This window comes from Sardina pilchardus, chromosome 14, assembly GCF_963854185.1.
Source record: "Sardina pilchardus chromosome 14, fSarPil1.1, whole genome shotgun sequence".
NCBI lineage: Eukaryota > Metazoa > Chordata > Actinopteri > Clupeiformes > Clupeidae > Sardina > Sardina pilchardus.
This window is the reverse complement of record NC_085007.1, coordinates 11208204-11221109: the sequence shown is the minus strand read 5'-3', so window position 1 is coordinate 11221109 and position 12906 is coordinate 11208204. Positions and strand designations below refer to the sequence as shown.

Genomic DNA, 12906 nt, shown 5'->3' with positions numbered 1-12906 from the left:
TGTATGTAAGCCTGCTGCCTTGATCGAAAATTCAGGTCACTTGAGTAACATTTCTTTAGGTAAGCCTGTTTTCTTGATCTAAAACTCAGGTCACAGGAGTACCGGCTGTTGAAGTATAACTTTTTTTTCAACTTATAGTCAGGTGAATGCATGTAACGGTCTCTGAGGTAGGATTTCTTTTTGTGTTGAATGCAGTTTGCATACCTCTTTCTTTCATATTCCATTTTTTTCGTTCTATTCTGTTCATAATATTTTCGCTGTCTGATTCTGTTGTTCTCAATGAAGGACATGTCCTTTTGTGCTTCGGCAGTTTTTCGGCGCCTGCTATCCTTATTACATTTAGTAAGTGAATTAACAGAAATGGCTGGAACGTGGAAGTCTGCAGTCCGAGAAGGTTGCACATTGTCAGTGTGGCTTCGTTGGTCATTATTACACTCAGATGTAAATAACACTGGCATTAACTCATAAATCCATTCATCATGCGATTCAAGGATGGTCCAGAATGCAAGCAGATGATCAATCATGTCACTCAAGTTGACGAAGGTCAACATCACAGCAGTGCCATTGTTTACTGGAAATCCATGAGGTGTTCTTGAGTGTGGATCAAAAAGTCCATATTTATCATCATCTCTGAACAAACCTATTGTTAAGCAACCTAAAGTTAGCAATGCAAACTTCACATCATTTGACAAACAATGCAGTCTTTCAGAGAGCTGTAGGAAGTCCACACCATCAGGTCCATTTTGCCTCAGATGACCATAACGTGACAGGCACTTCTCAATATGATACATTTGTCCATAGATCTCAACACTATCAGGTAATTCATCAAGAGCCAAGTGGTCATGTGCATTGCCTCTCATGCTCAACCTTTCCTGTACTTCACTGTACATCAAGTTACCTTTTTGCAAAATGTAGTCAAGATCATCACTGTTGAGCTCTGTTCGGTAGTGAAGTGTAGCAAGAAATACCAGGGAATTGCAGGTGCACTGTTTGTTACTGTTGTTACCATATCTTAGATCACCTTGGTAATGAGTTGCTTGAACACACGTGATGGGTCTCTGCTCCGTGTTCATGCGGGAATCACTAGTTACCTCATTTACCTGTTCTCGGTCATGCAAGTCACTCTGGTCTAATGAAGACTGATGTGGTTCAACTTCAGAGAGGTCCAATTTACGCCAACGTCTCTTTTGAGCCTCTGAGCGACGGCCTTTTCTTCCCATGTTTTAAAATATATCAAGCTAAATATAGTCTAATGGTCAAGTCAAATCTAATATTTGTTTATCACAGATTACACACTAGCACATATACTCAATGTTCCACAGACAGAGTTGAGACAAGTTACTTAATCAATGTAATCTGAGTATATAGACAAGACAGATGAGATTAAATGTTAAACTCGATATCCAAACACTAGTATTTATTTCAGTGGTTTATTACAATGATCAGTGGGCCCCAAAAAATGAATTGCCCTTGAGATGACCAGTTTTATGCAGAACTAGGATGGAATGTTGAAGTCCTCACACAGCCCAGGTTCAGTCGTGCAGCACAGCTCAGGTGTAAAAGTAGGTATGCAACAGCAAAGACAACTTTGGCAGATATTATTCAAATATAAACGTTGATGGGTATGTATATTTCACAGTAACAGTTCTCTATGTGAATAGTTAACAGACTGTAGTTATCTGTAATGGTTCAGAGTCTTTATATAGTTCAGAGTATGAGCTTTCACACAAAATATTTACTTAAGTCGAGTTATTGATTAAATGATCAAATATGGCGCTGGAACTGTTAGGTAGAGGTAACACTTGATGACACCGATGAAGAATGAGAGGCAGCCCTTGAGATCAGTTTTATGCAGAACTAGGGTGGAATGTTGAAGTCCTCACACAGCCCAGGTTCAGTCTTGCAGCACAGCTCAGGTCTAAAAGTGGATATGCAACAGCAAAGACAACTTTGACAGAAATTATTCAAATATACAAACGTTGTATGTAAGGTATGTAAAAGTTCACAGAAATAGTTCTCTATCTGAGTAGTTCACAGGTAGTTCTTAGTATGTTTCAGAGTCTTTATACAGTTCAGAGTATGTGTGTTCAGAAAGTGATCAATTCTTGTCGTTATATGTTTGCAGGTATGTTTGTAGGTATGTTATGTTAAAGGATGCTGCTGGTTCAGAGTGGTATGCAAGTTTCAAAGTTTTCAAGTTTTCAAGTTTTCAAGTTTTCAAGTTTCAAGTTTTCAAGTTTTCAAGTTTCAAGTTTTCAAGTTTCAAGTTTCAAGTTTCAAGTTTCAAGTTTCAAGTTTCAAGTTTCAAGTTTCAAAGGAGTATTCAAGTTTCAAAGTCAAAGAAGTTGTCTGAGGGGACACAGTTATATGTAAAGAGTTTAGTATGTGCAGTCAAGTATGTTGTCAGAAAGTGTCACTTGTCGTTATATGTTTGCAGGTAGGCGTAAGTGGGTTCTGTTGTATGAGTGCAGTGCAGGGTGTGCAGACAGACAGGCACAGTGTCACAAGTGACAGACACCACTCTGACAGGGCTGGTCTGGAACAAGCCTGAAAGGGAAACAAAAGAGAAACACACATGTTAAACACTTCCAAAAATAAGGAACACAGCAACATTGCTGGTTTGCTTGCTTCACAGTGAAAAAGCATTATCGTTTCTATTCATTTCAGCAATACGCCTGTAATACTAAAAGGATGAGTTAACTGAAGTGAGCAAAGAAAACTAATACAAAATTCAGCACAGCTGTATATTATGTAGATTAGGATCAGATTTTGTAGGCAGCTGCACATTAGATTGTCGGCCATCATCCTTTATGAGTTAAAAACTTGTGATGGTTGATTATATGATGGTTACTTTTAATAAAAAGAAAGAGTGGACACATTTGTAGTTGTGGATGGTGACATGGTAGGTACTTAAAAATATGTACCTACCATATCAAGACAAGCAACTGTAAAAAGTAGCTATTTTTCTTTAGTCAAGAAACACAATTTACATGTTTGTGTTAGCAAATAAAAGGTGTAAGCAAGCAGCATAACTGGTCTACCAGTAAAAATAATTGAAATTACATACCTGAAGTCCGCAACACCACAAACGTCTTGAGATTTTTTTTTTTTTCGTGGCAAAAACCACAAGGGAAGGTGGAGATGGAGGGTGGAGATGGAAGTTGGAGATGGAGGGTGGAAATGGAGGAAGTCTTTAGAAAGACTATTGTTTTCTGTTGTGAATAAAGGGGAAAAGGTTGTTACCACTGCTATAACATTACAAGGCAACACAATTACATTAATTTAACACAATGCAACTTCACATCTGTGTGACCAAGTAATATCATTAGATTATATGGCATGACTTGTACTCAAAATACGTTTATTGTAACATTAGAATCAGAAACGAATTGGGCCAGTAGGTTGATAGGCTCCATATTTATTTTAATTACAAGTCGACAAGTCTATTTTTGTTTTATCACCCTGTTGTCCATTGCTCATGCGCCTATGGAGGTTACTATTAGAGATGTTGGCAACAGCTAGCTTACATTATGTGCTGGCCTTGTCATGTATGTCCGAGTTCAAGGCAACGCTTCCGCGTTGTAGAGGCGTTAACGCCTCCAACCGCCTGACATAGTCACCGGCGTTATTAATGTGACGCTCAAAGTTCAAATTAGTTAGCGTTGCTGCAGTGGTTTCACCATAAAATAAACTAGCAATAAACTCATTTTGAGCTAGGGCTCTTGCAGCCTCCAGTATATTAGCCAAACGCAAAACACTGGTGTATTTTTCTAGAATGTTCGATGCAGCTGCCGTGTCTGGTGCTAGCCAATTTTATTACCAAAGCGAGTACTAGCAGAGACACTTAAATGGTACTAGCTGCTACCCGACGTCAGATTCATAGACGCCGTTTTTCGACAATTCAGCTACACCAAATAAAAGTGATGATAATGAATGTCACACAAACTATGTCGAGTTAAAGTAGATAATCGCTCGACAAACAGTAAACCCAGTCAATTTCATTCCAAGTTACCTCACCTAACGTTTCCTTCTAGCAGCCAATATAGGTAGTTCTAGCTAACGTTAACGTTAATTAGTGCTACGACAATTTCCAAATAACAGACTTCGAGGCAGCTATGCTACTATCCTACCAAATGTCGGAAACAATTCGTAAACATTGTTTTGAACAACATATACGTCGAATAAAAGTGATAGGTTTTGTGAGGTGTTCCCTATCATAAGTAGAAGATTTAGCAGGTGGTATTTAGCTCGAAAGTTAACGTTAGCCAGCCTTAGCTACCAGAGTCATTTAAGATACAAAGAATGCTGTTAGTGTTAACCTTACCAAAATATCTTTAGTGTTAACGTTAAGCAAACAAAACTTACGTTGGAGGTAATGTGAAGAGTCACGGAAACTTCTGGTCGAAGTCAGTCGAAGGCTCAGTAGGCTACCAACGTGACAGGCAATCCGCTGAGCTGGGACACGAATGCGTGTAGACGCCAGCCGGGTTCCAATTCAAAGTGAAGAAGTCACGTGCGCGACTGAGTGATGTCATTGACTGAAGAGGTAGCTACCTAGGTTTGACAAAGTCAATTGACTAGGCCTATAATATAATATTAGCACATTTCACACGACAGAGTTGATCCAAAATGCTTTAAAATAAACAAAATAGTAAAACATTGTAGAACATAATATTAAATTGTATGGTACTTTGGGGTTAACTGTAGCCTAACCATTTTCTGAGGCTGTTGAATGGTGCACAGGTGGCCTGTTGATTTGAGTGAATGGTGAACAGGTGGCCTGTTGATTTGGTGCGTTTTAAACGTCCTCAAAAATGGTTAACCCTAAAGTACCTATAATATAATAGGCCTATACATTATAATGGGATTATAATAAAATAAACCATTATCAGCAATCAAAATGATGCAGTTTAAATAGTTTTTAAAAGGTCCGCTGCACACATTCGAATGTTAGTGACCAGGCAGATTTTTTCATTTATCCGCCTTGAGTAGAACTGTTTTCTACTCGTTCAGCTCGGGGTGGACAGGCGGAAAATCCGCTTTCCACCTTGTGCAGTTAATCGGCGCGGAATCCACTCACTTCCATTAAGAAACAACAGATAATATTGCCCTAATGAATCCTAATGAAAAAAAGAAGCTTTTAACATGGATTTCAAATTATTAATAGTAGGCCTATGGATTGATTGACCTAATTTGGGAGACTATTCCAGAATTGAGCAGAAACAGAAAAGGCTCTAGTTGTAAATTGAGAGAGGAAAAGAGAGAAAATGTTGGGAAGACGTAGCAGGATAGGTGTATTGTGTTGCAGATGTGTTGTGGTGCTGATTCATGCAAGCCTTTTAAAAACAAACAGTTCAATTCAATTCTAGATTTCATTGGTAGCCAGTGCAGTTCACACAACAGGAGTGATACGATCACGCTTCTTAGTTCCAGTGTATAGGCCTAATCTAGCAGCAACATTTTGAACCATTTGTAATTTTGTGACAAAATAAGATGAGTTGCAATAGTCAAGTCTTAATGTAAAGGCATGTAATGAATGTGACCAGAAAGGGTTGAAGCTGGTTGAAATATTATAGGCTACTTGATGCCAACTTTGAACACTCCAGCAGTGATCAAAAAGTGTTGTTAAAGAGTCGTAAGGGTAGATTAGGCAAATTCAACATTACTTGACATTATCAAGCTGGAAGTAGTTGCTAGGCTGATGCTAGGGTACATGAGGTGGTTGCTAGGGTAAATAAGATTATTGCTAAGATGTTGCTAGGGTAGTTGTGGTGGTTGCTATAGTAACTCAAGGCATGGCTAGGCTGGTTGCTAGGGTAACCATGTTGGTTGCTAGGTTGTGATTGTGGAAGTGGTTGATACTTAAATTGGTTGCCATGCTGGTTGCTAGGGTAATCATGCTAGGTATGTTAAAAATGTTAACTATGTTAACAATGCTAACCAGGTTGATCAGCTAACTTAACTAATGATTTCTAAAAGTTATGTTAAAAATGCCAACTGTGTTAGCAATGCTAACTATATTAACAATGCTAACCAGGTTGATTAGCTAACTTAGTTGTTGATTTCTAGCAGTTATGCTAAAAATGCTAACTATGCTAACAATGTTAACTATGCTAACCATGCTAACTAGCTAACTTGCTAGTGAGGACTTTTATTTTGAAACATTTGTTGCTAGGGTATCCATGGTGGCCACTATCAGGAAACAAGAAGTTACTGCAGTATAATCAAGTTGTTTGCTATGGAAACGGTCATAAACGCTTAATTTTAATGGTTGCTATGTTGGTTGCTAGGTACATGGAGGTTTCATGTAGTTGACTGGAGGCATAGTTGATGATAACTGACAGTTGGAATGGTTGAACAGTTGAGTAGTTACAATGGTTAAATTATTTAATAGTGTATTATTGCAGTGAGGACTTCTATTTTGAAACAGTTGTGGACAGAGGAAACAGTTTAACAGGATATGTAGTCTTCAGAGAGATTGTATGATATGGTTACTAAGGTGAAGCTAGGGTAAACATAGTGGTTGCATAGTTTACAGAGAGTTGATAGTGTGAAGGTAGACAGTTTAAAGATGAAACATTCCAGTTCTAACTTAACTAATGATTTCTATTCATGGTGAAATGTTGATTAGCTAACTTAGCTAATGATTTCTAGCAGTTGTGCTAAAAATGCTACTTATGTTAGCAATGCTAACTTTACTAACAATGCTAACCAGGTTGATTAGCTAACTTAACCAATGATTTCTAGCAGTAATGCTAAAAATGCTAACTATGCTAACAATGCTAGATTTGCTAACAATGATAACCAGGTTGATTAGCCAACTTAGTTGATGATTTTTTGCAGTTATGCTAAAAATGCTAGCTATGCTAACAATGCTAACCATGCTAACTAGATAACTTGCTAGTGAGGACTTTTATTTTGAAACATTTGTTGCCAGGGTATCCATGGTGGCCACTATCAGAAAACAAGAAGTTACTGCAGTATAATCATGTTGGTTGCTATGGAAACGGTCATAAACGCTTAATTTTAATGGTTGCTATGTTGGTTGCTAGGTACATGGAGGTTTCATGTAGTTGACTGGAGGCATAGTTGATGATAACTGACAGTTGGAATGGTTGAACAGTTAAATAGTTGAGTAGTTTCAATGGTTAAATGATTTAATAGTGTATTATTGCAGTGAGGACTTTTATTTTGAAACAGTTGTGGACAGAGGAAACAGTTAACAGGATCTGTAGTCTTAATGAGATTGCTTAAAGCCTGAGACAGAAGGTGCCTCTCATATAGCGTTTACGCGTCCTCTCTCGCTCCTCACTGATCTACATAAAGAATGATGGAGCGGCAACAATGGGATAGTCTAGCCCTTCTTCTATCTGTCTTTATGTAGATCATTGAGGATCGAGGAGCGAGGGAGGACATATAAACGCTGCTTGAGAGGCACCCACAGTAAATACTTTAAAAGTTGTATGTAGATAGTCTAATTAATGTTGATAGACAGAATGTTTCATGGATGTTGATAGGCAGATTGTTTAATAGATATTGATTGACAGTTTAATGGTGGATGAGTGAATGGTCTGAAGAAGATGAATGGATAGAAGGTTGGATGGAATGTGCCTTATATTCTTGTTAAGAGAGACACTGATACAGCTCTCTGAGAGTAGTTGATACAGGTGTAATCAATTTAACTGGCTAGTCTTAAGAGAGCCAGAGTGTATATGCTTAAAGCCTGAGACAGAGTAAATAATTTAAAAGTTGAATGTAGATAGTCTAATTAATGTTGATAGACAGAGAGTTTAATGGATGTTGATAGGCAGATTGTTTAATAGATGTTGATAGACAGTTTAATGGGTGGATGAGTGAATGGTCTAAAGAAGATGAATGGATAGAAAGTTGGATGGAATGTGCCTTATATTCTTGTAGAGTGGAGAGACACAGCTCTCTACTGAGAGTAGTGGATACAGATACAGGTGTAATCAATTTAACTGGCTAGTCTTAAGAGAGCCAGAGTGTAAGCCTGAGACAGGGTAGATTGTTTAAAAGTTGAATGTAGATCGTCTAATTGATGTTGATAGGCAGACTGTTTAGAATGGGTGGATGAGTGAATGGTTTGAAGAAGATGAATGGATAGAAAGTTGGATGGAATTAGGAAGACTTATGTTGATACAGTTGATACAGGGGAACAGAAAATGTAGTCTCAAGAGCCTGAGAGAGAGAGAGAGAGAGCTGCTGCACCTGGACTGGCCACCTGGCGTAACATTCTAATTGCTTCCATGATGTCATAATGAGCAATGTTAAGTCTATGGGGGAAATTGTAATAGTTTTTAACTAATAGTTTAAAAAGTATAAAAGTTACAAAGTTGAAAAATACAAAGCAGACATGGCATAAGCAAGACCTACGCAACAACGTTTGAATGAAGTTTCTACGTTAAACGGTTGAAGCTGAATTGGCTGCGTTAGAAGAAGAAGTTTAATAATAATAATAATAAGAAGACTTGGAATAACAGTACAGTGCATTTTCATGCACTGTAATAAAACATCTAGAAAATGTTAACAGTATGAAAGACTAGAACATTGCATGCAGAAAGAAAGAGGGATTTGTTCCTGCGCTTGGATGCAGCAGAAGAGCAGGCCGGGGGAACCACTGCTGTGGCTGATGACGGGTTGACAGCAGCGCTAACCATAGGGAACTGAAATTGTAGGTCTGGTCTGAAGGGACCTCTGCGAGATGGGCAGAAGGTTAGAAGAGTTTTAGAGTCATCATAACTATCTACCCTTTTCCTGCTATGTCAGATTGAACAAAGAAATACATTTTAGGATGTTAACACATACCTTTTTTTTATTATTATTTATTACTGGAAAAATGCCACTGTTCCTGAAGTTGTGCTGAGTCGACTTTGTCTGTTTGCCTGGAGACAGTGATGAGAAAAACGACGAGAATGAAACACAGTGATGTAGTGTAGTGAGTGTAATGTTGTGTAGTGAGGTGTCCATACTTGGGAATGTGGGCTCTTGTAAAAAGTCTTGTCATAGTAAACCAGACCATCAGACCCTTCTGGATTGTTGACATTCTGCACAGGGACCTGAAAGCGTTGCATGCATCATTGAAAAAATGCAGAAACAACAACAAATGCTTAGTTGTTAATCTGGCCATGTACAGTACATGCTTCTGATTCAAGAGTTTCACCCACGTACACACCTTACAATTTTCATTGGTTTCATTTCAATAGACGCTTAAAAGATGTAGATTATATGAAATTTTCTTGTGGCAGTGTGTTGGGGATATAGAAACCATGGCTTAAATGTTTAATGATAAATACATTGGCAAAATGTTCTACATAGTTGTGACAGGCTTGAATCAAAGAAATTTGTCAAAATTTGTCTTGATATAAGTCGTCTTAAAATTAGCCAAATAAGAAAGTGCAAGGTAAGCCTTTTTATACTAAAACAAAAACAATACCGACTAGATTTTTTATGTTAATATGAAAGTTGGTTAGATAATATGTTTTTGCAGTTTATTAGGCAGGTGCCATACTGTACGTTTTTTATTCACTGCAGTTTAAATGAGAGATGTCATGTAAAAGATTAAGAGCATAAGAGCAGTCTTTTTCAACACTGATAGAAGAGACTCATACTCCGAATAACCCAGTCATGCTATCTTATTGCTTTGAGTTAAGTTATCACAATGTGTGGTTTACTTATAATAAACGCTGCACCACACAGCAACATAGCAATGGTGTGACTTTTGAGTCATTACATATCACCAAGTTTAGTTTTGACACATTCCTACCTGACATAGGGGAGAGTTGTAAAATGTCTTCTCCTCGTACATCTTCACACCAGAACCTTGTGGGTTGTCCACACATTGAGTAGTACCCTGCCCAATAATAATATCAGTTATACAAGATATTCCATGTGTTTTGCATTCACATGCAACCAAAAATGCTTAAGAAGTCTTAACTTAGTACTGTATGTTAAACCTCACTGAAAATGTGAAATGCACAATATTTCTTTTTAAGTTATCACAGTTTTCCCCCCACAAAAATATGTTACCAACCTGTTCACATTTTTCCATTTCAGTTCTCTGTCTTAGTTCTGCAGTTCTGCTTTACAGTGTTCACTTAAGTCACTGATGCTTCTACCAGTCTGCTACCCTCACAGCAATAACATGATTTGCTGAGGTTTATTGGGCTTACCAAACTTACCGCAACAGGGCACATGATATACGATTACCGTAGATTACGCCATCAGATCCCGTAGATGGCCACTGTGGGTGGTTCATTATTGAAAGTAGCATATCAGAGCCATATGATTCCTCAAAAATGGGAAGTAATAAAGTAAAAATAGAAATACTTAACCCTTGTAAGGCGGTTGAGTCTGTGGCATACGTTTTCAATGTTTGCTAAAAGAACGAAATGGCAAGCACTTGCATCTGTTCTGATTAAGTAGAAATAAGCATCAATAATGACCAAAAATCTTGTGTCTACAGTATTTGTTTACCTTGTTTATAATTGACTTTCTTTATTTATCATTCATAAAATAAATTTAAAAAAATCATTCAAATGATCATAAATGTGATCTCACAGTGGTAAATGGCAAATATGAACCATAAATGATGTCTATGTTATTGGCAATTGAGCTAAAGTAAACATCTGATAAGTGTTTTTACATAAATTGTTATGGCTGTATTGATTTAAAAGCCTAATAATGTGGTGGGTCCAACAGACCCGGGAACACTGGCTGAGTAACAAAACTATGAACACCTTACAAGGGTTAAAGAAGAACTCTGGCCAGTCAGTTGATTATGTTCACGGAATACTTTCGGTTGGTAAAAACGTTGTAAACAGAGCTCACAGAGTTTCCCATTGGAATGAATGGGAAACGCTTGGTGGAAAACTGCCATAAGCCTTGAAGCTACATGAAACAATGGAGGGAAACCGGTAGGCTGACAGCCTAGGCTACTAGTAACACAGGATTTGAACTGTTCCTTTACAATTACTGAGTTGAACACAATACAATGGTGTCAGGTAAGGACCCAGTTCATGTTGCACATTACTTGTGCAGACATTTTGACTTTTTCAAACACACAGTTTGTTTCTCAGTGGAATAGTTTTAATTTCTGAATTGGAGTATTATTTCAGACTACTGTCTGCTTCTTTTAACAGAGACAACTGATAAAATAGTCCTTCAAAAAGGCTTTTCTTTTTACTTTTATACTGTAGGCTACTATCTGACTTTGTTACTTTTACTTGAGTAAAGAAGTTAAATCACTACTTATACTCATACTTGAGTATGAATAGTATGTACTTGTTCTATCTCTGCACTTCCTACACTAAGTGCACTACTACCGTAATTTCCTGACTATTAGCCGCGGCTTTTTGATTTTGCAAAATTTCTTCAGCTATGAGGTTAATACTATCTTTTACTGTCTATGGGTTAATACCAAGGGGGCAGGCATATTCCCGGAAGTAGAAACACGAAATGAGCTGGTGATCAACACTCTGCTAACTCCCTTGGACGGCCATAGATTTCAGATTTTTTTGCGATCCCATAACTTCATGTAACATGTGCCCTTTGTCTCCCTTATAGCTTCTGTGTATTCTATATAGGGTATCGAAGGCAAAATTAATTCACTTCTTCCCCGTATATTACGTTGGTTTCCCGTAAAGAAGTATTTTAGCATGTCTGTTGTAGGGAAGCTAACGTTCGCCCGTAATGTTTGGATAAGAAGCTGAGTGAGCCTGCACGAAAACCATGACGGAGAGTCATTCGCAAGATCAGTGAAAATGCGTGTAGCCTACGGTAGCCTACTGTTTGATATGGTAAAGCATTACCTAGAGGCAAGTACACATAATAATAATATAAAAAAACGAACGTTAACAATTTCAGAGGTTTTCGATCTATCAGACGAGTTACAGCAGGCTAACGTCTCAAAATGAGTTTGAGTCTGCGCAGTACGATGAACAGGAAACGAATTTTTGTTTCAGCCCCCTCTCATTGAGAACGACGGAGTCTGTTTGTCCATTTCTTTTAGGTCTATGGTTAATACAGGGGGGCAGTTAATAGAGCTCCCCAGTCCAACGACTACAAACACATCAGTCGCGTTAGTGACGTTAGACCAATTCACAGCCACGGGCGCCAGCAACAGGTCTTATTTGAGCTTCCCCCTTGCCGATGAAAATATCATGAGTCAGAGGATTAAACACATCAGATAAGTTGTATTTCATTCATAGACTGTACAAACACTACTGTTAAGTGACTTAGCTGGCAGCAAGATGTAACCGTTAACTAGCATAATAGCTAGCTAACTAGCCAGCCTCTCGTTTGCTAGTTGGTGGCTCAGTTGGTGACGTGCATCGTTTGAGACGAGAAATGTAGTCCACTGAACGGATTCGCACAAAACTTAGATAACTTTTAAAGTCTAATGAAAAACAGAACTTTATTAATGTGAAAAATTATCTTTTAAATTCCCACACATCATATGTGAAATGCACGGTCCAACTCGAACGGGACCAAAAAATAATTGTTATCTCTCCATTGACTCCAATGCATAAAAAATCGTAAAATAGGTCCCATAGACCGGAAGTAGAAGGGCGTGACTTCGGCTCTCTATATGGATTTGTTTCTTTTAACTTGCATAAAACACTGTCCTCCGGCTTATACACAATGCGGCTTATATGCGGGAAATTACTGTAGAGGTAGTTTGGGTGAGCGGCAAACAATTTTGATATTATGGGAGTAATCACAGTAATCCCGATTCAGATACTTGCCTTGCTGGTGGGTTTTCCCATCATTCGGGGGTGTGTGGTATGATGTAGGCTCTTTTCCACCAAATCTTTGTGTTCGACTGTGTCCTCTTTGAGCCCACAGAGGTTCCCATTTAACTGAATGGGAAATGAGGCGTTCAGAGTC

At 38.1% G+C, this 12906-nt stretch overlaps 1 protein-coding gene and 1 long non-coding RNA gene across 2 annotated transcripts in view; one reads left to right on the top strand and one right to left on the bottom strand.

Annotated features, from left to right (window-relative positions):
* Positions 1-12906, top strand: part of LOC134100722 (membrane-associated phosphatidylinositol transfer protein 2) — a 78668-nt gene that overhangs the window by 59535 nt on the left and 6227 nt on the right. The gene's annotated exons all lie outside the window — the stretch shown is intronic.
* On the bottom strand, positions 8827-10139 carry LOC134100462 (uncharacterized). Its single transcript, XR_009941276.1, has 4 exons — positions 10052-10139; positions 9785-9871; positions 8991-9077; positions 8827-8903 (listed from the first exon to the last, which is right to left on the bottom strand). It is a non-coding gene; the product is annotated as an uncharacterized LOC134100462 (long non-coding RNA).